This window comes from Hyla sarda, unplaced genomic scaffold, assembly GCF_029499605.1.
Source record: "Hyla sarda isolate aHylSar1 unplaced genomic scaffold, aHylSar1.hap1 scaffold_1292, whole genome shotgun sequence".
Lineage (NCBI taxonomy): Eukaryota > Metazoa > Chordata > Amphibia > Anura > Hylidae > Hyla > Hyla sarda.
Window position 1 is genome coordinate 24,384 of NW_026607915.1, and position 25,423 is coordinate 49,806.

The 25,423-nt window shown below is 46.0% G+C and overlaps 11 non-coding genes across 11 annotated transcripts; all 11 read left to right on the forward strand.

The window, feature by feature from the left end:
* Positions 1-1,478: 1,478 nt before the first annotated feature.
* Positions 1,479-1,669, forward strand: LOC130304764 (U2 spliceosomal RNA). Its single transcript, XR_008854484.1, has one exon. It is a non-coding gene; the product is annotated as a U2 spliceosomal RNA (small nuclear RNA).
* Positions 1,670-3,769: 2,100 nt separating this feature from the next.
* On the forward strand, positions 3,770-3,960 carry LOC130304765 (U2 spliceosomal RNA). The gene has a single exon (XR_008854485.1). It is a non-coding gene; the product is annotated as a U2 spliceosomal RNA (small nuclear RNA).
* A 2,097-nt stretch (positions 3,961-6,057) lies between these two features.
* Positions 6,058-6,248, forward strand: LOC130304766 (U2 spliceosomal RNA). The gene has a single exon (XR_008854486.1). It is a non-coding gene; the product is annotated as a U2 spliceosomal RNA (small nuclear RNA).
* Positions 6,249-8,331: 2,083 nt separating this feature from the next.
* On the forward strand, positions 8,332-8,522 carry LOC130304767 (U2 spliceosomal RNA). The gene has a single exon (XR_008854487.1). It is a non-coding gene; the product is annotated as a U2 spliceosomal RNA (small nuclear RNA).
* Positions 8,523-10,602: 2,080 nt separating this feature from the next.
* Positions 10,603-10,793, forward strand: LOC130304768 (U2 spliceosomal RNA). Its single transcript, XR_008854488.1, has one exon. It is a non-coding gene; the product is annotated as a U2 spliceosomal RNA (small nuclear RNA).
* A 2,095-nt stretch (positions 10,794-12,888) lies between these two features.
* LOC130304769 (U2 spliceosomal RNA) lies at positions 12,889-13,079 on the forward strand. The gene has a single exon (XR_008854489.1). It is a non-coding gene; the product is annotated as a U2 spliceosomal RNA (small nuclear RNA).
* A 2,092-nt stretch (positions 13,080-15,171) lies between these two features.
* LOC130304770 (U2 spliceosomal RNA) lies at positions 15,172-15,362 on the forward strand. Its single transcript, XR_008854490.1, has one exon. It is a non-coding gene; the product is annotated as a U2 spliceosomal RNA (small nuclear RNA).
* A 2,078-nt stretch (positions 15,363-17,440) lies between these two features.
* Positions 17,441-17,631, forward strand: LOC130304771 (U2 spliceosomal RNA). Its single transcript, XR_008854491.1, has one exon. It is a non-coding gene; the product is annotated as a U2 spliceosomal RNA (small nuclear RNA).
* A 2,080-nt stretch (positions 17,632-19,711) lies between these two features.
* On the forward strand, positions 19,712-19,902 carry LOC130304787 (U2 spliceosomal RNA). Its single transcript, XR_008854507.1, has one exon. It is a non-coding gene; the product is annotated as a U2 spliceosomal RNA (small nuclear RNA).
* Positions 19,903-21,994: 2,092 nt separating this feature from the next.
* Positions 21,995-22,185, forward strand: LOC130304772 (U2 spliceosomal RNA). The gene has a single exon (XR_008854492.1). It is a non-coding gene; the product is annotated as a U2 spliceosomal RNA (small nuclear RNA).
* A 2,093-nt stretch (positions 22,186-24,278) lies between these two features.
* LOC130304774 (U2 spliceosomal RNA) lies at positions 24,279-24,469 on the forward strand. Its single transcript, XR_008854494.1, has one exon. It is a non-coding gene; the product is annotated as a U2 spliceosomal RNA (small nuclear RNA).
* The last annotated feature ends 954 nt before the right edge of the window (positions 24,470-25,423 follow it).

The window sequence follows — 25,423 nt, forward strand, 5'->3', positions numbered from 1 at the left end:
TCAATATAGACCAAAGTACAGAGGGTTAGGCTATGCTATTGTGCACCTACCTGATGCATCAGAAGGTGCGAGGCCCTTGCTAAATTCTGTGCACAGACTTTGAGATCTATACTTTAGACTGTATCTAAACCTGCTCCAACATGGACTGACATTCTGGCCTACTTTCAGCCGATGCGACTTGTCTGTCGCTGAACAGTCGCTTTTTATGTATTCAGCACCTATGTATAATGTTGTAAAAATGCTCTAGAAGCTAAAGTCGCAGAAATGTCACACATATTTGGCCTGCAACTTTCTGTGCGACAAATTCAGAAAGGAAAAATCAGTATAAATCCTTAGAAAATTATCCCCCAGTGTCTCCATCTGCTGGCGGTATTGAATAAGCATTGCTGCACTGATGGGGTATGCATTAGACGAAAAAAAAGAAGAAAAAGAAGAATAATACGCCCAGAAAAGAGGCGAAAAGGAGAAAAACGTAAAAAAACGTGAAAAAAAAGTAAGAGGAAGAGAAGGGAAAAAAAGGTGGAAATGGGTTTAAAAGTGATTTCGGCGGAGAAATATATATATATATATATATATATATATATATATATATATATATATATATACGCGCACACACACACATATATATAAACGTATTCTCCGTTGAGATATTGCAGCCGCTGCTGTGTCCAGGCCCAGGAGCCTTAGCACTGTGCTGTGATGTCACTCAATACCACTGACATCACTAGGTGTAAACAACATCTCTCCTTTGCTGTGTATGTGACTATGGAGCTGTTTGGTGATGTCGTCTATTATGGCCTTCATAGAAGCAACAGGAGATTGTTGCATCCATCTAGAACCCTCAGAACTACAGTGCTATGATGTCACTCACTTCCACAGGCCTTGCAGAGTGTAAACAACAACAACCCAGCTTTGTTGTGTATGTAACCATAGGGATTTGTGATGTCACCTAGAACCTTCACAGCAGCGACAGCTTTATGAGGAGCATCAGCACTGCTCTGCCTGAGCAGAACCATCACCGCCATAGGTTGTCAAATAACCCGGGTTTAACCCACACAGGTAAGTCCAATGGGGTGCAGGCATGTCCTCTATGCTTACAGCTTCCCGTGGGTGTTGGTTTGATACCGTTTGGGGACAGCCAAGGAGGCATCTGCAGGCAACAAAGGTAGGTGTGTGCTTGTGTGTGTGTTTCCTATGCAGATCCTAAGCCCAGTGTCACATGCAAGTAGGAGGAGTAAGAAGGGTTCCTGGCAAATCCGGGTTATGGATTGCATTTAAAAAGGCCCCGTGGGAGTGCAATGGGCCCCTGTCTTGCTGCTTAGCAATAATGGTATGGGTTTAGGTTCTGCTGTGTGTACTGGTGGTTGACTGCCCCCCAGCCCAGAGTGTGCATGGAAAATTGTCTGGCAGCCTCCCTGACAGCAAGCAGTGATAGTGCCCATGAAGGGCACCTTGTTGGGCCCGCCCCTTTCACGGTTATCGCTTCTCGGCCTTTTGGCTAAGATCAAGTGTAGTATCTGTTCTTATCAGTTTAATATCTGATACGTCCCCTATCTGGGGACCATATATTAAATGGATTTTTGAGAACGGGGGCCGATTTCGAAGCTTGCTTCCGTCGCCCTATGCATTGACCCGATATGGCAGTATCTTCGGGTACAGTGCACCACCCCCTTACAGGGTTAAAAAGAAAGATTCCTACTTTCATTGCTACCTGCTTGCTGGCTAGCCAGCTAGCCAGCCCTGTGGGCCTTGCTGCTGCTGCAGCCAAAAAACAAAAGGTGGTGCTGCTGCTGCTGCTTCTGCTGCTTCTGCTTCTGCTTGTGTCTGGCCGCTGTTGGAGCGTCCAGGCACAGGACTTCTGCTGCTGCTGACTAAATGGCCTCCTTAATTGGATCATTTGAGTAGCCAGCACACCTGTGCAGGTAGGGCATGACATGATAGGCAGCTGCCTTGATAGCGGGTGGGTGCTGAATGTTCCTAATTGACAAAATAAGATTAATGCTTATGAAGAAATATAAAATCTCATCCCTTCCCCAATATCGCGCCACACCCCTACCCCTTAATTCCCTGGTTGAACTTGATGGACATATGTCTTTTTTCGACCGTACTAACTATGTAACTATGTAACATAACATGGGGGGGGGGGGGGGGTCTCCTGGCTGTTCACACAGGTGTGTCATTGCTGTACATTGACCATGCATTGCTTCTGTGGTATTGCAAAGGCAAAGACAAATGCTTCCAGCCATCCATTGCACTAATGGATTGGTCATCAGCTGGCTGTCTATGTCCCGCATCAATATAGACCAAAGTACAGAGGGTTAGGCTATGCTATTGTGCACCTACCTGATGCATCAGAAGGTGCGAGGCCCTTGCTAAATTCTGTGCACAGACTTTGAGATCTATACTTTAGACTGTATCTAAACCTGCTCCAACATGGACTGACATTCTGGCCTACTTTCAGCCGATGCGACTTGTCTGTCGCTGAACAGTCGCTTTTTATGTATTCAGCACCTATGTATAATGTTGTAAAAATGCTCTAGAAGCTAAAGTCGCAGAAATGTCACACATATTTGGCCTGCAACTTTCTGTGCGACAAATTCAGAAAGGAAAAATCAGTATAAATCCTTAGAAAATTATCCCCCAGTGTCTCCATCTGCTGGCGGTATTGAATAAGCATTGCTGCACTGATGGGGTATGCATTAGACGAAAAAAAAGAAGAAAAAGAAGAATAATACGCCCAGAAAAGAGGCGAAAAGGAGAAAAACGTAAAAAAACGTGAAAAAAAAGTAAGAGGAAGAGAAGGGAAAAAAAGGTGGAAATGGGTTTAAAAGTGATTTCGGCGGAGAAATATATATATATATATGTATATATATATATATATATATATATATATATACGCGCACACACACACATATATATAAACGTATTCTCCGTTGAGATATTGCAGCCGCTGCTGTGTCCAGGCCCAGGAGCCTTAGCACTGTGCTGTGATGTCACTCAATACCACTGACATCACTAGGTGTAAACAACATCTCTCCTTTGCTGTGTATGTGACTATGGAGCTGTTTGGTGATGTCGTCTATTATGGCCTTCATAGAAGCAACAGGAGATTGTTGCATCCATCTAGAACCCTCAGAACTACAGTGCTATGATGTCACTCACTTCCACAGGCCTTGCAGAGTGTAAACAACAACAACCCAGCTTTGTTGTGTATGTAACCATAGGGATTTGTGATGTCACCTAGAACCTTCACAGCAGCGACAGCTTTATGAGGAGCATCAGCACTGCTCTGCCTGAGCAGAACCATCACCGCCATAGGTATTCAAATAACCCGGGTTTAACCCACACAGGTAAGTCCAATGGGGTGCAGGCATGTCCTCTATGCTTACAGCTTCCCGTGGGTGTTGGTTTGATACCGTTTGGGGACAGCCAAGGAGGCATCTGCAGGCAACAAAGGTAGGTGTGTGCTTGTGTGTGTGTTTCCTATGCAGATCCTAAGCCCAGTGTCACATGCAAGTAGGAGGAGTAAGAAGGGTTCCTGGCAAATCCGGGTTATGGATTGCATTTAAAAAGGCCCCGTGGGAGTGCAATGGGCCCCTGTCTTGCTGCTTAGCAATAATGGTATGGGTTTAGGTTCTGCTGTGTGTACTGGTGGTTGACTGCCCCCCAGCCCAGAGTGTGCATGGAAAATTGTCTGGCAGCCTCCCTGACAGCAAGCAGTGATAGTGCCCATGAAGGGCACCTTGTTGGGCCCGCCCCTTTCACGGTTATCGCTTCTCGGCCTTTTGGCTAAGATCAAGTGTAGTATCTGTTCTTATCAGTTTAATATCTGATACGTCCCCTATCTGGGGACCATATATTAAATGGATTTTTGAGAACGGGGGCCGATTTCGAAGCTTGCTTCCGTCGCCCTATGCATTGACCCGATATGGCAGTATCTTCGGGTACAGTGCACCACCCCCTTACAGGGTTAAAAAGAAAGATTCCTACTTTCATTGCTACCTGCTTGCTGGCTAGCCAGCTAGCCAGCCCTGTGGGCCTTGCTGCTGCTGCAGCCAAAAAACAAAAGGTGGTGCTGCTGCTGCTTCTGCTGCTTCTGCTTCTGCTTGTGTCTGGCCGCTGTTGGAGCGTCCAGGCACAGGACTTCTGCTGCTGCTGACTAAATGGCCTCCTTAATTGGATCATTTGAGTAGCCAGCACACCTGTGCAGGTAGGGCATGACATGATAGGCAGCTGCCTTGATAGCGGGTGGGTGCTGAATGTTCCTAATTGACAAAATAAGATTAATGCTTATGAAGAAATATAAAATCTCATCCCTTCCCCAATATCGCGCCACACCCCTACCCCTTAATTCCCTGGTTGAACTTGATGGACATATGTCTTTTTTCGACCGTACTAACTATGTAACTATGTAACATAACATGGGGGGGGGGGGGGGGGGTCTCCTGGCTGTTCACACAGGTGTGTCATTGCTGTACATTGACCATGCATTGCTTCTGTGGTATTGCAAAGGCAAAGACAAATGCTTCCAGCCATCCATTGCACTAATGGATTGGTCATCAGCTGGCTGTCTATGTCCCGCATCAATATAGACCAAAGTACAGAGGGTTAGGCTATGCTATTGTGCACCTACCTGATGCATCAGAAGGTGCGAGGCCCTTGCTAAATTCTGTGCACAGACTTTGAGATCTATACTTTAGACTGTATCTAAACCTGCTCCAACATGGACTGACATTCTGGCCTACTTTCAGCCGATGCGACTTGTCTGTCGCTGAACAGTCGCTTTTTATGTATTCAGCACCTATGTATAATGTTGTAAAAATGCTCTAGAAGCTAAAGTCGCAGAAATGTCACACATATTTGGCCTGCAACTTTCTGTGCGACAAATTCAGACAGGAAAAATCAGTATAAATCCTTAGAAAATTATCCCCCAGTGTCTCCATCTGCTGGCGGTATTGAATAAGCATTGCTGCACTGATGGGGTATGCATTAGACGAAAAAAAAGAAGAAAAAGAAGAATAATACGCCCAGAAAAGAGGCGAAAAGGAGAAAAACGTAAAAAAACGTGAAAAAAAAGTAAGAGGAAGAGAAGGGAAAAAAAGGTGGAAATGGGTTTAAAAGTGATTTCGGCGGAGAAATATATATATATATATATATATATATATATATATATATATATATATACGCGCACACACACACATATATATAAACGTATTCTCCGTTGAGATATTGCAGCCGCTGCTGTGTCCAGGCCCAGGAGCCTTAGCACTGTGCTGTGATGTCACTCAATACCACTGACATCACTAGGTGTAAACAACATCTCTCCTTTGCTGTGTATGTGACTATGGAGCTGTTTGGTGATGTCGTCTATTATGGCCTTCATAGAAGCAACAGGAGATTGTTGCATCCATCTAGAACCCTCAGAACTACAGTGCTATGATGTCACTCACTTCCACAGGCCTTGCAGAGTGTAAACAACAACAACCCAGCTTTGTTGTGTATGTAACCATAGGGATTTGTGATGTCACCTAGAACCTTCACAGCAGCGACAGCTTTATGAGGAGCATCAGCACTGCTCTGCCTGAGCAGAACCATCACCGCCATAGGTTGTCAAATAACCCGGGTTTAACCCACACAGGTAAGTCCAATGGGGTGCAGGCATGTCCTCTATGCTTACAGCTTCCCGTGGGTGTTGGTTTGATACCGTTTGGGGACAGCCAAGGAGGCATCTGCAGGCAACAAAGGTAGGTGTGTGCTTGTGTGTGTGTTTCCTATGCAGATCCTAAGCCCAGTGTCACATGCAAGTAGGAGGAGTAAGAAGGGTTCCTGGCAAATCCGGGTTATGGATTGCATTTAAAAAGGCCCCGTGGGAGTGCAATGGGCCCCTGTCTTGCTGCTTAGCAATAATGGTATGGGTTTAGGTTCTGCTGTGTGTACTGGTGGTTGACTGCCCCCCAGCCCAGAGTGTGCATGGAAAATTGTCTGGCAGCCTCCCTGACAGCAAGCAGTGATAGTGCCCATGAAGGGCACCTTGTTGGGCCCGCCCCTTTCACGGTTATCGCTTCTCGGCCTTTTGGCTAAGATCAAGTGTAGTATCTGTTCTTATCAGTTTAATATCTGATACGTCCCCTATCTGGGGACCATATATTAAATGGATTTTTGAGAACGGGGGCCGATTTCGAAGCTTGCTTCCGTCGCCCTATGCATTGACCCGATATGGCAGTATCTTCGGGTACAGTGCACCACCCCCTTACAGGGTTAAAAAGAAAGATTCCTACTTTCATTGCTACCTGCTTGCTGGCTAGCCAGCTAGCCAGCCCTGTGGGCCTTGCTGCTGCTGCAGCCAAAAAACAAAAGGTGGTGCTGCTGCTGCTTCTGCTTCTGCTTGTGTCTGGCTGCTGTTGGAGCGTCCAGGCACAGGACTTCTGCTGCTGCTGACTAAATGGCCTCCTTAATTGGATCATTTGAGTAGCCAGCACACCTGTGCAGGTAGGGCATGACATGATAGGCAGCTGCCTTGATAGCGGGTGGGTGCTGAATGTTCCTAATTGACAAAATAAGATTAATGCTTATGAAGAAATATAAAATCTCATCCCTTCCCCAATATCGCGCCACACCCCTACCCCTTAATTCCCTGGTTGAACTTGATGGACATATGTCTTTTTTCGACCGTACTAACTATGTAACTATGTAACATAACATGGGGGTGGGGGGGGGTCTCCTGGCTGTTCACACAGGTGTGTCATTGCTGTACATTGACCATGCATTGCTTCTGTGGTATTGCAAAGGCAAAGACAAATGCTTCCAGCCATCCATTGCACTTATGGATTGGTCATCAGCTGGCTGTCTATGTCCCGCATCAATATAGACCAAAGTACAGAGGGTTAGGCTATGCTATTGTGCACCTACCTGATGCATCAGAAGGTGCGAGGCCCTTGCTAAATTCTGTGCACAGACTTTGAGATCTATACTTTAGACTGTATCTAAACCTGCTCCAACATGGACTGACATTCTGGCCTACTTTCAGCCGATGCGACTTGTCTGTCGCTGAACAGTCGCTTTTTATGTATTCAGCACCTATGTATAATGTTGTAAAAATGCTCTAGAAGCTAAAGTCGCAGAAATGTCACACATATTTGGCCTGCAACTTTCTGTGCGACAAATTCAGACAGGAAAAATCAGTATAAATCCTTAGAAAATTATCCCCCAGTGTCTCCATCTGCTGGCGGTATTGAATAAGCATTGCTGCACTGATGGGGTATGCATTAGACAAAAAAAAAGAAGAAAAAGAAGAATAATACGCCCAGAAAAGAGGCGAAAAGGAGAAAAACGTAAAAAAACGTGAAAAAAAAGTAAGAGGAAGAGAAGGGAAAAAAAGGTGGAAATGGGTTTAAAAGTGATTTCGGCGGAGAAATATATATATATATATATATATATATATATATATATATAGATATACGCGCACACACACACATATATATAAACGTATTCTCCGTTGAGATATTGCAGCCGCTGCTGTGTCCAGGCCCAGGAGCCTTAGCACTGTGCTGTGATGTCACTCAATACCACTGACATCACTAGGTGTAAACAACATCTCTCCTTTGCTGTGTATGTGACTATGGAGCTGTTTGGTGATGTTGTCTATTATGGCCTTCATAGAAGCAACAGGAGATTGTTGCATCCATCTAGAACCCTCAGAACTACAGTGCTATGATGTCACTCACTTCCACAGGCCTTGCAGAGTGTAAACAACAACAACCCAGCTTTGTTGTGTATGTAACCATAGGGATTTGTGATGTCACCTAGAACCTTCACAGCAGCGACAGCTTTATGAGGAGCATCAGCACTGCTCTGCCTGAGCAGAACCATCACCGCCATAGGTTGTCAAATAACCCGGGTTTAACCCACACAGGTAAGTCCAATGGGGTGCAGGCATGTCCTCTATGCTTACAGCTTCCCGTGGGTGTTGGTTTGATACCGTTTGGGGACAGCCAAGGAGGCATCTGCAGGCAACAAAGGTAGGTGTGTGCTTGTGTGTGTGTTTCCTATGCAGATCCTAAGCCCAGTGTCACATGCAAGTAGGAGGAGTAAGAAGGGTTCCTGGCAAATCCGGGTTATGGATTGCATTTAAAAAGGCCCCGTGGGAGTGCAATGGGCCCTAGTCTTGCTGCTTAGCAATAATGGTATGGGTTTAGGTTCTGCTGTGTGTACTGGTGGTTGACTGCCCCCCAGCCCAGAGTGTGCATGGAAAATTGTCTGGCAGCCTCCCTGACAGCAAGCAGTGATAGTGCCCATGAAGGGCACCTTGTTGGGCCCGCCCCTTTCACGGTTATCGCTTCTCGGCCTTTTGGCTAAGATCAAGTGTAGTATCTGTTCTTATCAGTTTAATATCTGATACGTCCCCTATCTGGGGACCATATATTAAATGGATTTTTGAGAACGGGGGCCGATTTCGAAGCTTGCTTCCGTCGCCCTATGCATTGACCCGATATGGCAGTATCTTCGGGTACAGTGCACCACCCCCTTACAGGGTTAAAAAGAAAGATTCCTACTTTCATTGCTACCTGCTTGCTGGCTAGCCAGCTAGCCAGCCCTGTGGGCCTTGCTGCTGCTGCAGCCAAAAAACAAAAGGTGGTGCTGCTGCTGCTGCTTCTGCTGCTTCTGCTTCTGCTTGTGTCTGGCCGCTGTTGGAGCGTCCAGGCACAGGACTTCTGCTGCTGCTGACTAAATGGCCTCCTTAATTGGATCATTTGAGTAGCCAGCACACCTGTGCAGGTAGGGCATGACATGATAGGCAGCTGCCTTGATAGCGGGTGGGTGCTGAATGTTCCTAATTGACAAAATAAGATTAATGCTTATGAAGAAATATAAAATCTCATCCCTTCCCCAATATCGCGCCACACCCCTACCCCTTAATTCCCTGGTTGAACTTGATGGACATATGTCTTTTTTCGACCGTACTAACTATGTAACTATGTAACATAACATGGGGGGGGTCTCCTGGCTGTTCACACAGGTGTGTCATTGCTGTACATTGACCATGCATTGCTTCTGTGGTATTGCAAAGGCAAAGACAAATGCTTCCAGCCATCCATTGCACTAATGGATTGGTCATCAGCTGGCTGTCTATGTCCCGCATCAATATAGACCAAAGTACAGAGGGTTAGGCTATGCTATTGTGCACCTACCTGATGCATCAGAAGGTGCGAGGCCCTTGCTAAATTCTGTGCACAGACTTTGAGATCTATACTTTAGACTGTATCTAAACCTGCTCCAACATGGACTGACATTCTGGCCTACTTTCAGCCGATGCGACTTGTCTGTCGCTGAACAGTCGCTTTTTATGTATTCAGCACCTATGTATAATGTTGTAAAAATGCTCTAGAAGCTAAAGTCGCAGAAATGTCACACATATTTGGCCTGCAACTTTCTGTGCGACAAATTCAGACAGGAAAAATCAGTATAAATCCTTAGAAAATTATCCCCCAGTGTCTCCATCTGCTGGCGGTATTGAATAAGCATTGCTGCACTGATGGGGTATGCATTAGACGAAAAAAAAGAAGAAAAAGAAGAATAATACGCCCAGAAAAGAGGCGAAAAGGAGAAAAACGTAAAAAAACGTGAAAAAAAAGTAAGAGGAAGAGAAGGGAAAAAAAGGTGGAAATGGGTTTAAAAGTGATTTCGGCGGAGAAATATATATATATATATATATATATATATATATATATACGCGCACACACACACATATATATAAACGTATTCTCCGTTGAGATATTGCAGCCGCTGCTGTGTCCAGGCCCAGGAGCCTTAGCACTGTGCTGTGATGTCACTCAATACCACTGACATCACTAGGTGTAAACAACATCTCTCCTTTGCTGTGTATGTGACTATGGAGCTGTTTGGTGATGTCGTCTATTATGGCCTTCATAGAAGCAACAGGAGATTGTTGCATCCATCTAGAACCCTCAGAACTACAGTGCTATGATGTCACTCACTTCCACAGGCCTTGCAGAGTGTAAACAACAACAACCCAGCTTTGTTGTGTATGTAACCATAGGGATTTGTGATGTCACCTAGAACCTTCACAGCAGCGACAGCTTTATGAGGAGCATCAGCACTGCTCTGCCTGAGCAGAACCATCACCGCCATAGGTTGTCAAATAACCCGGGTTTAACCCACACAGGTAAGTCCAATGGGGTGCAGGCATGTCCTCTATGCTTACAGCTTCCCGTGGGTGTTGGTTTGATACCGTTTGGGGACAGCCAAGGAGGCATCTGCAGGCAACAAAGGTAGGTGTGTGCTTGTGTGTGTGTTTCCTATGCAGATCCTAAGCCCAGTGTCACATGCAAGTAGGAGGAGTAAGAAGGGTTCCTGGCAAATCCGGGTTATGGATTGCATTTAAAAAGGCCCCGTGGGAGTGCAATGGGCCCCTGTCTTGCTGCTTAGCAATAATGGTATGGGTTTAGGTTCTGCTGTGTGTACTGGTGGTTGACTGCCCCCCAGCCCAGAGTGTGCATGGAAAATTGTCTGGCAGCCTCCCTGACAGCAAGCAGTGATAGTGCCCATGAAGGGCACCTTGTTGGGCCCGCCCCTTTCACGGTTATCGCTTCTCGGCCTTTTGGCTAAGATCAAGTGTAGTATCTGTTCTTATCAGTTTAATATCTGATACGTCCCCTATCTGGGGACCATATATTAAATGGATTTTTGAGAACGGGGGCCGATTTCGAAGCTTGCTTCCGTCGCCCTATGCATTGACCCGATATGGCAGTATCTTCGGGTACAGTGCACCACCCCCTTACAGGGTTAAAAAGAAAGATTCCTACTTTCATTGCTACCTGCTTGCTGGCTAGCCAGCTAGCCAGCCCTGTGGGCCTTGCTGCTGCTGCAGCCAAAAAACAAAAGGTGGTGCTGCTGCTGCTTCTGCTTCTGCTTGTGTCTGGCTGCTGTTGGAGCGTCCAGGCACAGGACTTCTGCTGCTGCTGACTAAATGGCCTCCTTAATTGGATCATTTGAGTAGCCAGCACACCTGTGCAGGTAGGGCATGACATGATAGGCAGCTGCCTTGATAGCGGGTGGGTGCTGAATGTTCCTAATTGACAAAATAAGATTAATGCTTATGAAGAAATATAAAATCTCATCCCTTCCCCAATATCGCGCCACACCCCTACCCCTTAATTCCCTGGTTGAACTTGATGGACATATGTCTTTTTTCGACCGTACTAACTATGTAACTATGTAACATAACATGGGGGGGGGGGGGGGTCTCCTGGCTGTTCACACAGGTGTGTCATTGCTGTACATTGACCATGCATTGCTTCTGTGGTATTGCAAAGGCAAAGACAAATGCTTCCAGCCATCCATTGCACTAATGGATTGGTCATCAGCTGGCTGTCTATGTCCCGCATCAATATAGACCAAAGTACAGAGGGTTAGGCTATGCTATTGTGCACCTACCTGATGCATCAGAAGGTGCGAGGCCCTTGCTAAATTCTGTGCACAGACTTTGAGATCTATACTTTAGACTGTATCTAAACCTGCTCCAACATGGACTGACATTCTGGCCTACTTTCAGCCGATGCGACTTGTCTGTCGCTGAACAGTCGCTTTTTATGTATTCAGCACCTATGTATAATGTTGTAAAAATGCTCTAGAAGCTAAAGTCGCAGAAATGTCACACATATTTCGCCTGCAACTTTCTGTGCGACAAATTCAGACAGGAAAAATCAGTATAAATCCTTAGAAAATTATCCCCCAGTGTCTCCATCTGCTGGCGGTATTGAATAAGCATTGCTGCACTGATGGGGTATGCATTAGACAAAAAAAAAGAAGAAAAAGAAGAATAATACGCCCAGAAAAGAGGCGAAAAGGAGAAAAACGTAAAAAAACGTGAAAAAAAAGTAAGAGGAAGAGAAGGGAAAAAAAGGTGGAAATGGGTTTAAAAGTGATTTCGGCGGAGAAATATATATATATATATATATATATATATATATATATATATATATATATATAGATATACGCGCACACACACACATATATATAAACGTATTCTCCGTTGAGATATTGCAGCCGCTGCTGTGTCCAGGCCCAGGAGCCTTAGCACTGTGCTGTGATGTCACTCAATACCACTGACATCACTAGGTGTAAACAACATCTCTCCTTTGCTGTGTATGTGACTATGGAGCTGTTTGGTGATGTCGTCTATTATGGCCTTCATAGAAGCAACAGGAGATTGTTGCATCCATCTAGAACCCTCAGAACTACAGTGCTATGATGTCACTCACTTCCACAGGCCTTGCAGAGTGTAAACAACAACAACCCAGCTTTGTTGTGTATGTAACCATAGGGATTTGTGATGTCACCTAGAACCTTCACAGCAGCGACAGCTTTATGAGGAGCATCAGCACTGCTCTGCCTGAGCAGAACCATCACCGCCATAGGTTGTCAAATAACCCGGGTTTAACCCACACAGGTAAGTCCAATGGGGTGCAGGCATGTCCTCTATGCTTACAGCTTCCCGTGGGTGTTGGTTTGATACCGTTTGGGGACAGCCAAGGAGGCATCTGCAGGCAACAAAGGTAGGTGTGTGCTTGTGTGTGTGTTTCCTATGCAGATCCTAAGCCCAGTGTCACATGCAAGTAGGAGGAGTAAGAAGGGTTCCTGGCAAATCCGGGTTATGGATTGCATTTAAAAAGGCCCCGTGGGAGTGCAATGGGCCCCTGTCTTGCTGCTTAGCAATAATGGTATGGGTTTAGGTTCTGCTGTGTGTACTGGTGGTTGACTGCCCCCCAGCCCAGAGTGTGCATGGAAAATTGTCTGGCAGCCTCCCTGACAGCAAGCAGTGATAGTGCCCATGAAGGGCACCTTGTTGGGCCCGCCCCTTTCACGGTTATCGCTTCTCGGCCTTTTGGCTAAGATCAAGTGTAGTATCTGTTCTTATCAGTTTAATATCTGATACGTCCCCTATCTGGGGACCATATATTAAATGGATTTTTGAGAACGGGGGCCGATTTCGAAGCTTGCTTCCGTCGCCCTATGCATTGACCCGATATGGCAGTATCTTCGGGTACAGTGCACCACCCCCTTACAGGGTTAAAAAGAAAGATTCCTACTTTCATTGCTACCTGCTTGCTGGCTAGCCAGCTAGCCAGCCCTGTGGGCCTTGCTGCTGCTGCAGCCAAAAAACAAAAGGTGGTGCTGCTGCTGCTTCTGCTGCTTCTGCTTCTGCTTGTGTCTGGCCGCTGTTGGAGCGTCCAGGCACAGGACTTCTGCTGCTGCTGACTAAATGGCCTCCTTAATTGGATCATTTGAGTAGCCAGCACACCTGTGCAGGTAGGGCATGACATGATAGGCAGCTGCCTTGATAGCGGGTGGGTGCTGAATGTTCCTAATTGACAAAATAAGATTAATGCTTATGAAGAAATATAAAATCTCATCCCTTCCCCAATATCGCGCCACACCCCTACCCCTTAATTCCCTGGTTGAACTTGATGGACATATGTCTTTTTTCGACCGTACTAACTATGTAACTATGTAACATAACATGGGGGGGGGGGTCTCCTGGCTGTTCACACAGGTGTGTCATTGCTGTACATTGACCATGCATTGCTTCTGTGGTATTGAAAAGGCAAAGACAAATGCTTCCAGCCATCCATTGCACTAATGGATTGGTCATCAGCTGGCTGTCTATGTCCCGCATCAATATAGACCAAAGTACAGAGGGTTAGGCTATGCTATTGTGCACCTACCTGATGCATCAGAAGGTGCGAGGCCCTTGCTAAATTCTGTGCACAGACTTTGAGATCTATACTTTAGACTGTATCTAAACCTGCTCCAACATGGACTGACATTCTGGCCTACTTTCAGCCGATGCGACTTGTCTGTCGCTGAACAGTCGCTTTTTATGTATTCAGCACCTATGTATAATGTTGTAAAAATGCTCTAGAAGCTAAAGTCGCAGAAATGTCACACATATTTGGCCTGCAACTTTCTGTGCGACAAATTCAGACAGGAAAAATCAGTATAAATCCTTAGAAAATTATCCCCCAGTGTCTCCATCTGCTGGCGGTATTGAATAAGCATTGCTGCACTGATGGGGTATGCATTAGACGAAAAAAAAGAAGAAAAAGAAGAATAATACGCCCAGAAAAGAGGCGAAAAGGAGAAAAACGTAAAAAAACGTGAAAAAAAAGTAAGAGGAAGAGAAGGGAAAAAAAGGTGGAAATGGGTTTAAAAGTGATTTCGGCGGAGAAATATATATATATATATATATATATATATATATATATATATATATATATACGCGCACACACACACATATATATAAACGTATTCTCCGTTGAGATATTGCAGCCGCTGCTGTGTCCAGGCCCAGGAGCCTTAGCACTGTGCTGTGATGTCACTCAATACCACTGACATCACTAGGTGTAAACAACATCTCTCCTTTGCTGTGTATGTGACTATGGAGCTGTTTGGTGATGTCGTCTATTATGGCCTTCATAGAAGCAACAGGAGATTGTTGCATCCATCTAGAACCCTCAGAACTACAGTGCTATGATGTCACTCACTTCCACAGGCCTTGCAGAGTGTAAACAACAACAACCCAGCTTTGTTGTGTATGTAACCATAGGGATTTGTGATGTCACCTAGAACCTTCACAGCAGCGACAGCTTTATGAGGAGCATCAGCACTGCTCTGCCTGAGCAGAACCATCACCGCCATAGGTTGTCAAATAACCCGGGTTTAACCCACACAGGTAAGTCCAATGGGGTGCAGGCATGTCCTCTATGCTTACAGCTTCCCGTGGGTGTTGGTTTGATACCGTTTGGGGACAGCCAAGGAGGCATCTGCAGGCAACAAAGGTAGGTGTGTGCTTGTGTGTGTGTTTCCTATGCAGATCCTAAGCCCAGTGTCACATGCAAGTAGGAGGAGTAAGAAGGGTTCCTGGCAAATCCGGGTTATGGATTGCATTTAAAAAGGCCCCGTGGGAGTGCAATGGGCCCCTGTCTTGCTGCTTAGCAATAATGGTATGGGTTTAGGTTCTGCTGTGTGTACTGGTGGTTGACTGCCCCCCAGCCCAGAGTGTGCATGGAAAATTGTCTGGCAGCCTCCCTGACAGCAAGCAGTGATAGTGCCCATGAAGGGCACCTTGTTGGGCCCGCCCCTTTCACGGTTATCGCTTCTCGGCCTTTTGGCTAAGATCAAGTGTAGTATCTGTTCTTATCAGTTTAATATCTGATACGTCCCCTATCTGGGGACCATATATTAAATGGATTTTTGAGAACGGGGGCCGATTTCGAAGCTTGCTTCCGTCGCCCTATGCATTGACCCGATATGGCAGTATCTTCGGGTACAGTGCACCACCCCCTTACAGGGTTAAAAAGAAAGATTCCTACTTTCATTGCTACCTGCTTGCTGGCTAGCCAGCTAGCCAGCCCTGTGGGCCTTGCTGCTGCTGCAGCCAAAAAACAAAAGGTGGTGCTGCTGCTGCTTCTGCTTCTGCTTGTGTCTGGCCGCTGTTGGAGCGTCCAGGCACAGGACTTCTGCTGCTGCTGACTAAATGGCCTCCTTAATTGGATCATTTGAGTAGCCAGCACACCTGTGCAGGTAGGGCATGACATGATAGGCAGCTGCCTTGATAGCGGGTGGGTGCTGAATGTTCCTAATTGACAAAATAAGATTAATGCTTATGAAGAAATATAAAATCTCATCCCTTCCCCAATATCGCGCCACACCCCTACCCCTTAATTCCCTGGTTGAACTTGATGGACATATGTCTTTTTTCGACCGTACTAACTATGTAACTATGTAACATAACATGGGGGGGGGGGGGGGGGGTCTCCTGGCTGTTCACACAGGTGTGTCATTGCTGTACATTGACCATGCATTGCTTCTGTGGTATTGCAAAGGCAAAGACAAATGCTTCCAGCCATCCATTGCACTAATGGATTGCTCATCAGCTGGCTGTCTATGTCCCGCATCAATATAGACCAAAGTACAGAGGGTTAGGCTATGCTATTGTGCACCTACCTGATGCATCAGAAGGTGCGAGGCCCTTGCTAAATTCTGTGCACAGACTTTGAGATCTATACTTTAGACTGTATCTAAACCTGCTCCAACATGGACTGACATTCTGGCCTACTTTCAGCCGATGCGACTTGTCTGTCGCTGAACAGTCGCTTTTTATGTATTCAGCACCTATGTATAATGTTGTAAAAATGCTCTAGAAGCTAAAGTCGCAGAAATGTCACACATATTTGGCCTGCAACTTTCTGTGCGACAAATTCAGACAGGAAAAATCAGTATAAATCCTTAGAAAATTATCCCCCAGTGTCTCCATCTGCTGGCGGTATTGAATAAGCATTGCTGCACTGATGGGGTATGCATTAGACGAAAAAAAAGAAGAAAAAGAAGAATAATACGCCCAGAAAAGAGGCGAAAAGGAGAAAAACGTAAAAAAACTTGAAAAAAAAGTAAGAGGAAGAGAAGGGAAAAAAAGGTGGAAATGGGTTTAAAAGTGATTTCGGCGGAGAAATATATATATATATATATATATATATATATATATATACGCGCACACACACACATATATATAAACGTATTCTCCGTTGAGATATTGCAGCCGCTGCTGTGTCCAGGCCCAGGAGCCTTAGCACTGTGCTGTGATGTCACTCAATACCACTGACATCACTAGGTGTAAACAACATCTCTCCTTTGCTGTGTATGTGACTATGGAGCTGTTTGGTGATGTCGTCTATTATGGCCTTCATAGAAGCAACAGGAGATTGTTGCATCCATCTAGAACCCTCAGAACTACAGTGCTATGATGTCACTCACTTCCACAGGCCTTGCAGAGTGTAAACAACAACAACCCAGCTTTGTTGTGTATGTAACCATAGGGATTTGTGATGTCACCTAGAACCTTCACAGCAGCGACAGCTTTATGAGGAGCATCAGCACTGCTCTGCCTGAGCAGAACCATCACCGCCATAGGTTGTCAAATAACCCGGGTTTAACCCACACAGGTAAGTCCAATGGGGTGCAGGCATGTCCTCTATGCTTACAGCTTCCCGTGGGTGTTGGTTTGATACCGTTTGGGGACAGCCAAGGAGGCATCTGCAGGCAACAAAGGTAGGTGTGTGCTTGTGTGTGTGTTTCCTATGCAGATCCTAAGCCCAGTGTCACATGCAAGTAGGAGGAGTAAGAAGGGTTCCTGGCAAATCCGGGTTATGGATTGCATTTAAAAAGGCCCCGTGGGAGTGCAATGGGCCCCTGTCTTGCTGCTTAGCAATAATGGTATGGGTTTAGGTTCTGCTGTGTGTACTGGTGGTTGACTGCCCCCCAGCCCAGAGTGTGCATGGAAAATTGTCTGGCAGCCTCCCTGACAGCAAGCAGTGATAGTGCCCATGAAGGGCACCTTGTTGGGCCCGCCCCTTTCACGGTTATCGCTTCTCGGCCTTTTGGCTAAGATCAAGTGTAGTATCTGTTCTTATCAGTTTAATATCTGATACGTCCCCTATCTGGGGACCATATATTAAATGGATTTTTGAGAACGGGGGCCGATTTCGAAGCTTGCTTCCGTCGCCCTATGCATTGACCCGATATGGCAGTATCTTCGGGTACAGTGCACCACCCCCTTACAGGGTTAAAAAGAAAGATTCCTACTTTCATTGCTACCTGCTTGCTGGCTAGCCAGCTAGCCAGCCCTGTGGGCCTTGCTGCTGCTGCAGCCAAAAAACAAAAGGTGGTGCTGCTGCTGCTTCTGCTGCTTCTGCTTCTGCTTGTGTCTGGCCGCTGTTGGAGCGTCCAGGCACAGGACTTCTGCTGCTGCTGACTAAATGGCCTCCTTAATTGGATCATTTGAGTAGCCAGCACACCTGTGCAGGTAGGGCATGACATGATAGGCAGCTGCCTTGATAGCGGGTGGGTGCTGAATGTTCCTAATTGACAAAATAAGATTAATGCTTATGAAGAAATATAAAATCTCATCCCTTCCCCAATATCGCGCCACACCCCTACCCCTTAATTCCCTGGTTGAACTTGATGGACATATGTCTTTTTTCGACCGTACTAACTATGTAACTATGTAACATAACAAGGGGGGGGGGGGGGGTCTCCTGGCTGTTCACACAGGTGTGTCATTGCTGTACATTGACCATGCATTGCTTCTGTGGTATTGCAAAGGCAAAGACAAATGCTTCCAGCCATCCATTGCACTAATGGATTGCTCATCAGCTGGCTGTCTATGTCCCGCATCAATATAGACCAAAGTACAGAGGGTTAGGCTATGCTATTGTGCACCTACCTGATGCATCAGAAGGTGCGAGGCCCTTGCTAAATTCTGTGCACAGACTTTGAGATCTATACTTTAGACTGTATCTAAACCTGCTCCAACATGGACTGACATTCTGGCCTACTTTCAGCCGATGCGACTTGTCTGTCGCTGAACAGTCGCTTTTTATGTATTCAGCACCTATGTATAATGTTGTAAAAATGCTCTAGAAGCTAAAGTCGCAGAAATGTCACACATATTTGGCCTGCAACTTTCTGTGCGACAAATTCAGACAGGAAAAATCAGTATAAATCCTTAGAAAATTATCCCCCAGTGTCTCCATCTGCTGGCGGTATTGAATAAGCATTGCTGCACTGATGGGGTATGCATTAGACGAAAAAAAAGAAGAAAAAGAATAATACGCCCAGAAAAGAGGCGAAAAGGAGAAAAACGTAAAAAAAACGTGAAAAAAAAGTAAGAGGAAGAGAAGGGAAAAAAAGGTGGAAATGGGTTTAAAAGTGATTTCGGCGGAGAAATATATATATATATATATATATATATATATATATACGCGCACACACACACATATATATAAACGTATTCTCCGTTGAGATATTGCAGCCGCTGCTGTGTCCAGGCCCAGGAGCCTTAGCACTGTGCTGTGATGTCACTCAATACCACTGACATCACTAGGTGTAAACAACATCTCTCCTTTGCTGTGTATGTGACTATGGAGCTGTTTGGTGATGTCGTCTATTATGGCCTTCATAGAAGCAACAGGAGATTGTTGCATCCATCTAGAACCCTCAGAACTACAGTGCTATGATGTCACTCACTTCCACAGGCCTTGCAGAGTGTAAACAACAACAACCCAGCTTTGTTGTGTATGTAACCATAGGGATTTGTGATGTCACCTAGAACCTTCACAGCAGCGACAGCTTTATGAGGAGCATCAGCACTGCTCTGCCTGAGCAGAACCATCACCGCCATAGGTTGTCAAATAACCCGGGTTTAACCCACACAGGTAAGTCCAATGGGGTGCAGGCATGTCCTCTATGCTTACAGCTTCCCGTGGGTGTTGGTTTGATACCGTTTGGGGACAGCCAAGGAGGCATCTGCAGGCAACAAAGGTAGGTGTGTGCTTGTGTGTGTGTTTCCTATGCAGATCCTAAGCCCAGTGTCACATGCAAGTAGGAGGAGTAAGAAGGGTTCCTGGCAAATCCGGGTTATGGATTGCATTTAAAAAGGCCCCGTGGGAGTGCAATGGGCCCCTGTCTTGCTGCTTAGCAATAATGGTATGGGTTTAGGTTCTGCTGTGTGTACTGGTGGTTGACTGCCCCCCAGCCCAGAGTGTGCATGGAAAATTGTCTGGCAGCCTCCCTGACAGCAAGCAGTGATAGTGCCCATGAAGGGCACCTTGTTGGGCCCGCCCCTTTCACGGTTATCGCTTCTTGGCCTTTTGGCTAAGATCAAGTGTAGTATCTGTTCTTATCAGTTTAATATCTGATACGTCCCCTATCTGGGGACCATATATTAAATGGATTTTTGAGAACGGGGGCCGATTTCGAAGCTTGCTTCCGTCGCCCTATGCATTGACCCGATATGGCAGTATCTTCGGGTACAGTGCACCACCCCCTTACAGGGTTAAAAAGAAAGATTCCTACTTTCATTGCTACCTGCTTGCTGGCTAGCCAGCTAGCCAGCCCTGTGGGCCTTGCTGCTGCTGCAGCCAAAAAACAAAAGGTGGTGCTGCTGCTGCTTCTGCTGCTTCTGCTTCTGCTTGTGTCTGGCCGCTGTTGGAGCGTCCAGGCACAGGACTTCTGCTGCTGCTGACTAAATGGCCTCCTTAATTGGATCATTTGAGTAGCCAGCACACCTGTGCAGGTAGGGCATGACATGATAGGCAGCTGCCTTGATAGCGGGTGGGTGCTGAATGTTCCTAATTGACAAAATAAGATTAATGCTTATGAAGAAATATAAAATCTCATCCCTTCCCCAATATCGCGCCACACCCCTACCCCTTAATTCCCTGGTTGAACTTGATGGACATATGTCTTTTTTCGACCGTACTAACTATGTAACTATGTAACATAACATGGGGGGGGGGGGGGGTCTCCTGGCTGTTCACACAGGTGTGTCATTGCTGTACATTGACCATGCATTGCTTCTGTGGTATTGCAAAGGCAAAGACAAATGCTTCCAGCCATCCATTGCACTAATGGATTGGTCATCAGCTGGCTGTCTATGTCCCGCATCAATATAGACCAAAGTACAGAGGGTTAGGCTATGCTATTGTGCACCTACCTGATGCATCAGAAGGTGCGAGGCCCTTGCTAAATTCTGTGCACAGACTTTGAGATCTATACTTTAGACTGTATCTAAACCTGCTCCAACATGGACTGACATTCTGGCCTACTTTCAGCCGATGCGACTTGTCTGTCGCTGAACAGTCGCTTTTTATGTATTCAGCACCTATGTATAATGTTGTAAAAATGCTCTAGAAGCTAAAGTCGCAGAAATGTCACACATATTTGGCCTGCAACTTTCTGTGCGACAAATTCAGACAGGAAAAATCAGTATAAATCCTTAGAAAATTATCCCCCAGTGTCTCCATCTGCTGGCGGTATTGAATAAGCATTGCTGCACTGATGGGGTATGCATTAGACGAAAAAAAAGAAGAAAAAGAAGAATAATACGCCCAGAAAAGAGGCGAAAAGGAGAAAAACGTAAAAAAACGTGAAAAAAAAGTAAGAGGAAGAGAAGGGAAAAAAAGGTGGAAATGGGTTTAAAAGTGATTTCGGCGGAGAAATATATATATATATATATATATATATATATATATATATATATATACGCGCACACACACACATATATATAAACGTATTCTCCGTTGAGATATTGCAGCCGCTGCTGTGTCCAGGCCCAGGAGCCTTAGCACTGTGCTGTGATGTCACTCAATACCACTGACATCACTAGGTGTAAACAACATCTCTCCTTTGCTGTGTATGTGACTATGGAGCTGTTTGGTGATGTCGTCTATTATGGCCTTCATAGAAGCAACAGGAGATTGTTGCATCCATCTAGAACCCTCAGAACTACAGTGCTATGATGTCACTCACTTCCACAGGCCTTGCAGAGTGTAAACAACAACAACCCAGCTTTGTTGTGTATGTAACCATAGGGATTTGTGATGTCACCTAGAACCTTCACAGCAGCGACAGCTTTATGAGGAGCATCAGCACTGCTCTGCCTGAGCAGAACCATCACCGCCATAGGTTGTCAAATAACCCGGGTTTAACCCACACAGGTAAGTCCAATGGGGTGCAGGCATGTCCTCTATGCTTACAGCTTCCCGTGGGTGTTGGTTTGATACCGTTTGGGGACAGCCAAGGAGGCATCTGCAGGCAACAAAGGTAGGTGTGTGCTTGTGTGTGTGTTTCCTATGCAGATCCTAAGCCCAGTGTCACATGCAAGTAGGAGGAGTAAGAAGGGTTCCTGGCAAATCCGGGTTATGGATTGCATTTAAAAAGGCCCCGTGGGAGTGCAATGGGCCCCTGTCTTGCTGCTTAGCAATAATGGTATGGGTTTAGGTTCTGCTGTGTGTACTGGTGGTTGACTGCCCCCCAGCCCAGAGTGTGCATGGAAAATTGTCTGGCAGCCTCCCTGACAGCAAGCAGTGATAGTGCCCATGAAGGGCACCTTGTTGGGCCCGCCCCTTTCACGGTTATCGCTTCTCGGCCTTTTGGCTAAGATCAAGTGTAGTATCTGTTCTTATCAGTTTAATATCTGATACGTCCCCTATCTGGGGACCATATATTAAATGGATTTTTGAGAACGGGGGCCGATTTCGAAGCTTGCTTCCGTCGCCCTATGCATTGACCCGATATGGCAGTATCTTCGGGTACAGTGCACCACCCCCTTACAGGGTTAAAAAGAAAGATTCCTACTTTCATTGCTACCTGCTTGCTGGCTAGCCAGCTAGCCAGCCCTGTGGGCCTTGCTGCTGCTGCAGCCAAAAAACAAAAGGTGGTGCTGCTGCTGCTTCTGCTGCTTCTGCTTCTGCTTGTGTCTGGCCGCTGTTGGAGCGTCCAGGCACAGGACTTCTGCTGCTGCTGACTAAATGGCCTCCTTAATTGGATCATTTGAGTAGCCAGCACACCTGTGCAGGTAGGGCATGACATGATAGGCAGCTGCCTTGATAGCGGGTGGGTGCTGAATGTTCCTAATTGACAAAATAAGATTAATGCTTATGAAGAAATATAAAATCTCATCCCTTCCCCAATATCGCGCCACACCCCTACCCCTTAATTCCCTGGTTGAACTTGATGGACATATGTCTTTTTTCGACCGTACTAACTATGTAACTATGTAACATAACATGGGGGGGGGGGGGGGGTCTCCTGGCTGTTCACACAGGTGTGTCATTGCTGTACATTGACCATGCATTGCTTCTGTGGTATTGCAAAGGCAAAGACAAATGCTTCCAGCCATCCATTGCACTAATGGATTGGTCATCAGCTGGCTGTCTATGTCCCGCATCAATATAGACCAAAGTACAGAGGGTTAGGCTATGCTATTGTGCACCTACCTGATGCATCAGAAGGTGCGAGGCCCTTGCTAAATTCTGTGCACAGACTTTGAGATCTATACTTTAGACTGTATCTAAACCTGCTCCAACATGGACTGACATTCTGGCCTACTTTCAGCCGATGCGACTTGTCTGTCGCTGAACAGTCGCTTTTTATGTATTCAGCACCTATGTATAATGTTGTAAAAATGCTCTAGAAGCTAAAGTCGCAGAAATGTCACACATATTTGGCCTGCAACTTTCTGTGCGACAAATTCAGACAGGAAAAATCAGTATAAATCCTTAGAAAATTATCCCCCAGTGTCTCCATCTGCTGGCGGTATTGAATAAGCATTGCTGCACTGATGGGGTATGCATTAGACGAAAAAAAAGAAGAAAAAGAAGAATAATACGCCCAGAAAAGAGGCGAAAAGGAGAAAAACGTAAAAAAACGTGAAAAAAAAGTAAGAGGAAGAGAAGGGAAAAAAAGGTGGAAATGGGTTTAAAAGTGATTTCGGCGGAGAAATATATATATATATATATATATATATATATATATATATATATATACGCGCACACACACACATATATATAAACGTATTCTCCGTTGAGATATTGCAGCCGCTGCTGTGTCCAGGCCCAGGAGCCTTAGCACTGTGCTGTGATGTCACTCAATACCACTGACATCACTAGGTGTAAACAACATCTCTCCTTTGCTGTGTATGTGACTATGGAGCTGTTTGGTGATGTCGTCTATTATGGCCTTCATAGAAGCAACAGGAGATTGTTGCATCCATCTAGAACCCTCAGAACTACAGTGCTATGATGTCACTCACTTCCACAGGCCTTGCAGAGTGTAAACAACAACAACCCAGCTTTGTTGTGTATGTAACCATAGGGATTTGTGATGTCACCTAGAACCTTCACAGCAGCGACAGCTTTATGAGGAGCATCAGCACTGCTCTGCCTGAGCAGAACCATCACCGCCATAGGTTGTCAAATAACCCGGGTTTAACCCACACAGGTAAGTCCAATGGGGTGCAGGCATGTCCTCTATGCTTACAGCTTCCCGTGGGTGTTGGTTTGATACCGTTTGGGGACAGCCAAGGAGGCATCTGCAGGCAACAAAGGTAGGTGTGTGCTTGTGTGTGTGTTTCCTATGCAGATCCTAAGCCCAGTGTCACATGCAAGTAGGAGGAGTAAGAAGGGTTCCTGGCAAATCCGGGTTATGGATTGCATTTAAAAAGGCCCCGTGGGAGTGCAATGGGCCCCTGTCTTGCTGCTTAGCAATAATGGTATGGGTTTAGGTTCTGCTGTGTGTACTGGTGGTTGACTGCCCCCCAGCCCAGAGTGTGCATGGAAAATTGTCTGGCAGCCTCCCTGACAGCAAGCAGTGATAGTGCCCATGAAGGGCACCTTGTTGGGCCCGCCCCTTTCACGGTTATCGCTTCTCGGCCTTTTGGCTAAGATCAAGTGTAGTATCTGTTCTTATCAGTTTAATATCTGATACGTCCCCTATCTGGGGACCATATATTAAATGGATTTTTGAGAACGGGGGCCGATTTCGAAGCTTGCTTCCGTCGCCCTATGCATTGACCCGATATGGCAGTATCTTCGGGTACAGTGCACCACCCCCTTACAGGGTTAAAAAGAAAGATTCCTACTTTCATTGCTACCTGCTTGCTGGCTAGCCAGCTAGCCAGCCCTGTGGGCCTTGCTGCTGCTGCAGCCAAAAAACAAAAGGTGGTGCTGCTGCTGCTTCTGCTGCTTCTGCTTCTGCTTGTGTCTGGCCGCTGTTGGAGCGTCCAGGCACAGGACTTCTGCTGCTGCTGACTAAATGGCCTCCTTAATTGGATCATTTGAGTAGCCAGCACACCTGTGCAGGTAGGGCATGACATGATAGGCAGCTGCCTTGATAGCGGGTGGGTGCTGAATGTTCCTAATTGACAAAATAAGATTAATGCTTATGAAGAAATATAAAATCTCATCCCTTCCCCAATATCGCGCCACACCCCTACCCCTTAATTCCCTGGTTGAACTTGATGGACATATGTCTTTTTTCGACCGTACTAACTATGTAACTATGTAACATAACATGGGGGGGGGGGGGTCTCCTGGCTGTTCACACAGGTGTGTCATTGCTGTACATTGACCATGCATTGCTTCTGTGGTATTGCAAAGGCAAAGACAAATGCTTCCAGCCATCCATTGCACTAATGGATTGGTCATCAGCTGGCTGTCTATGTCCCGCATCAATATAGACCAAAGTACAGAGGGTTAGGCTATGCTATTGTGCACCTACCTGATGCATCAGAAGGTGCGAGGCCCTTGCTAAATTCTGTGCACAGACTTTGAGATCTATACTTTAGACTGTATCTAAACCTGCTCCAACATGGACTGACATTCTGGCCTACTTTCAGCCGATGCGACTTGTCTGTCGCTGAACAGTCGCTTTTTATGTATTCAGCACCTATGTATAATGTTGTAAAAATGCTCTAGAAGCTAAAGTCGCAGAAATGTCACACATATTTGGCCTGCAACTTTCTGTGCGACAAATTCAGACAGGAAAAATCAGTATAAATCCTTAG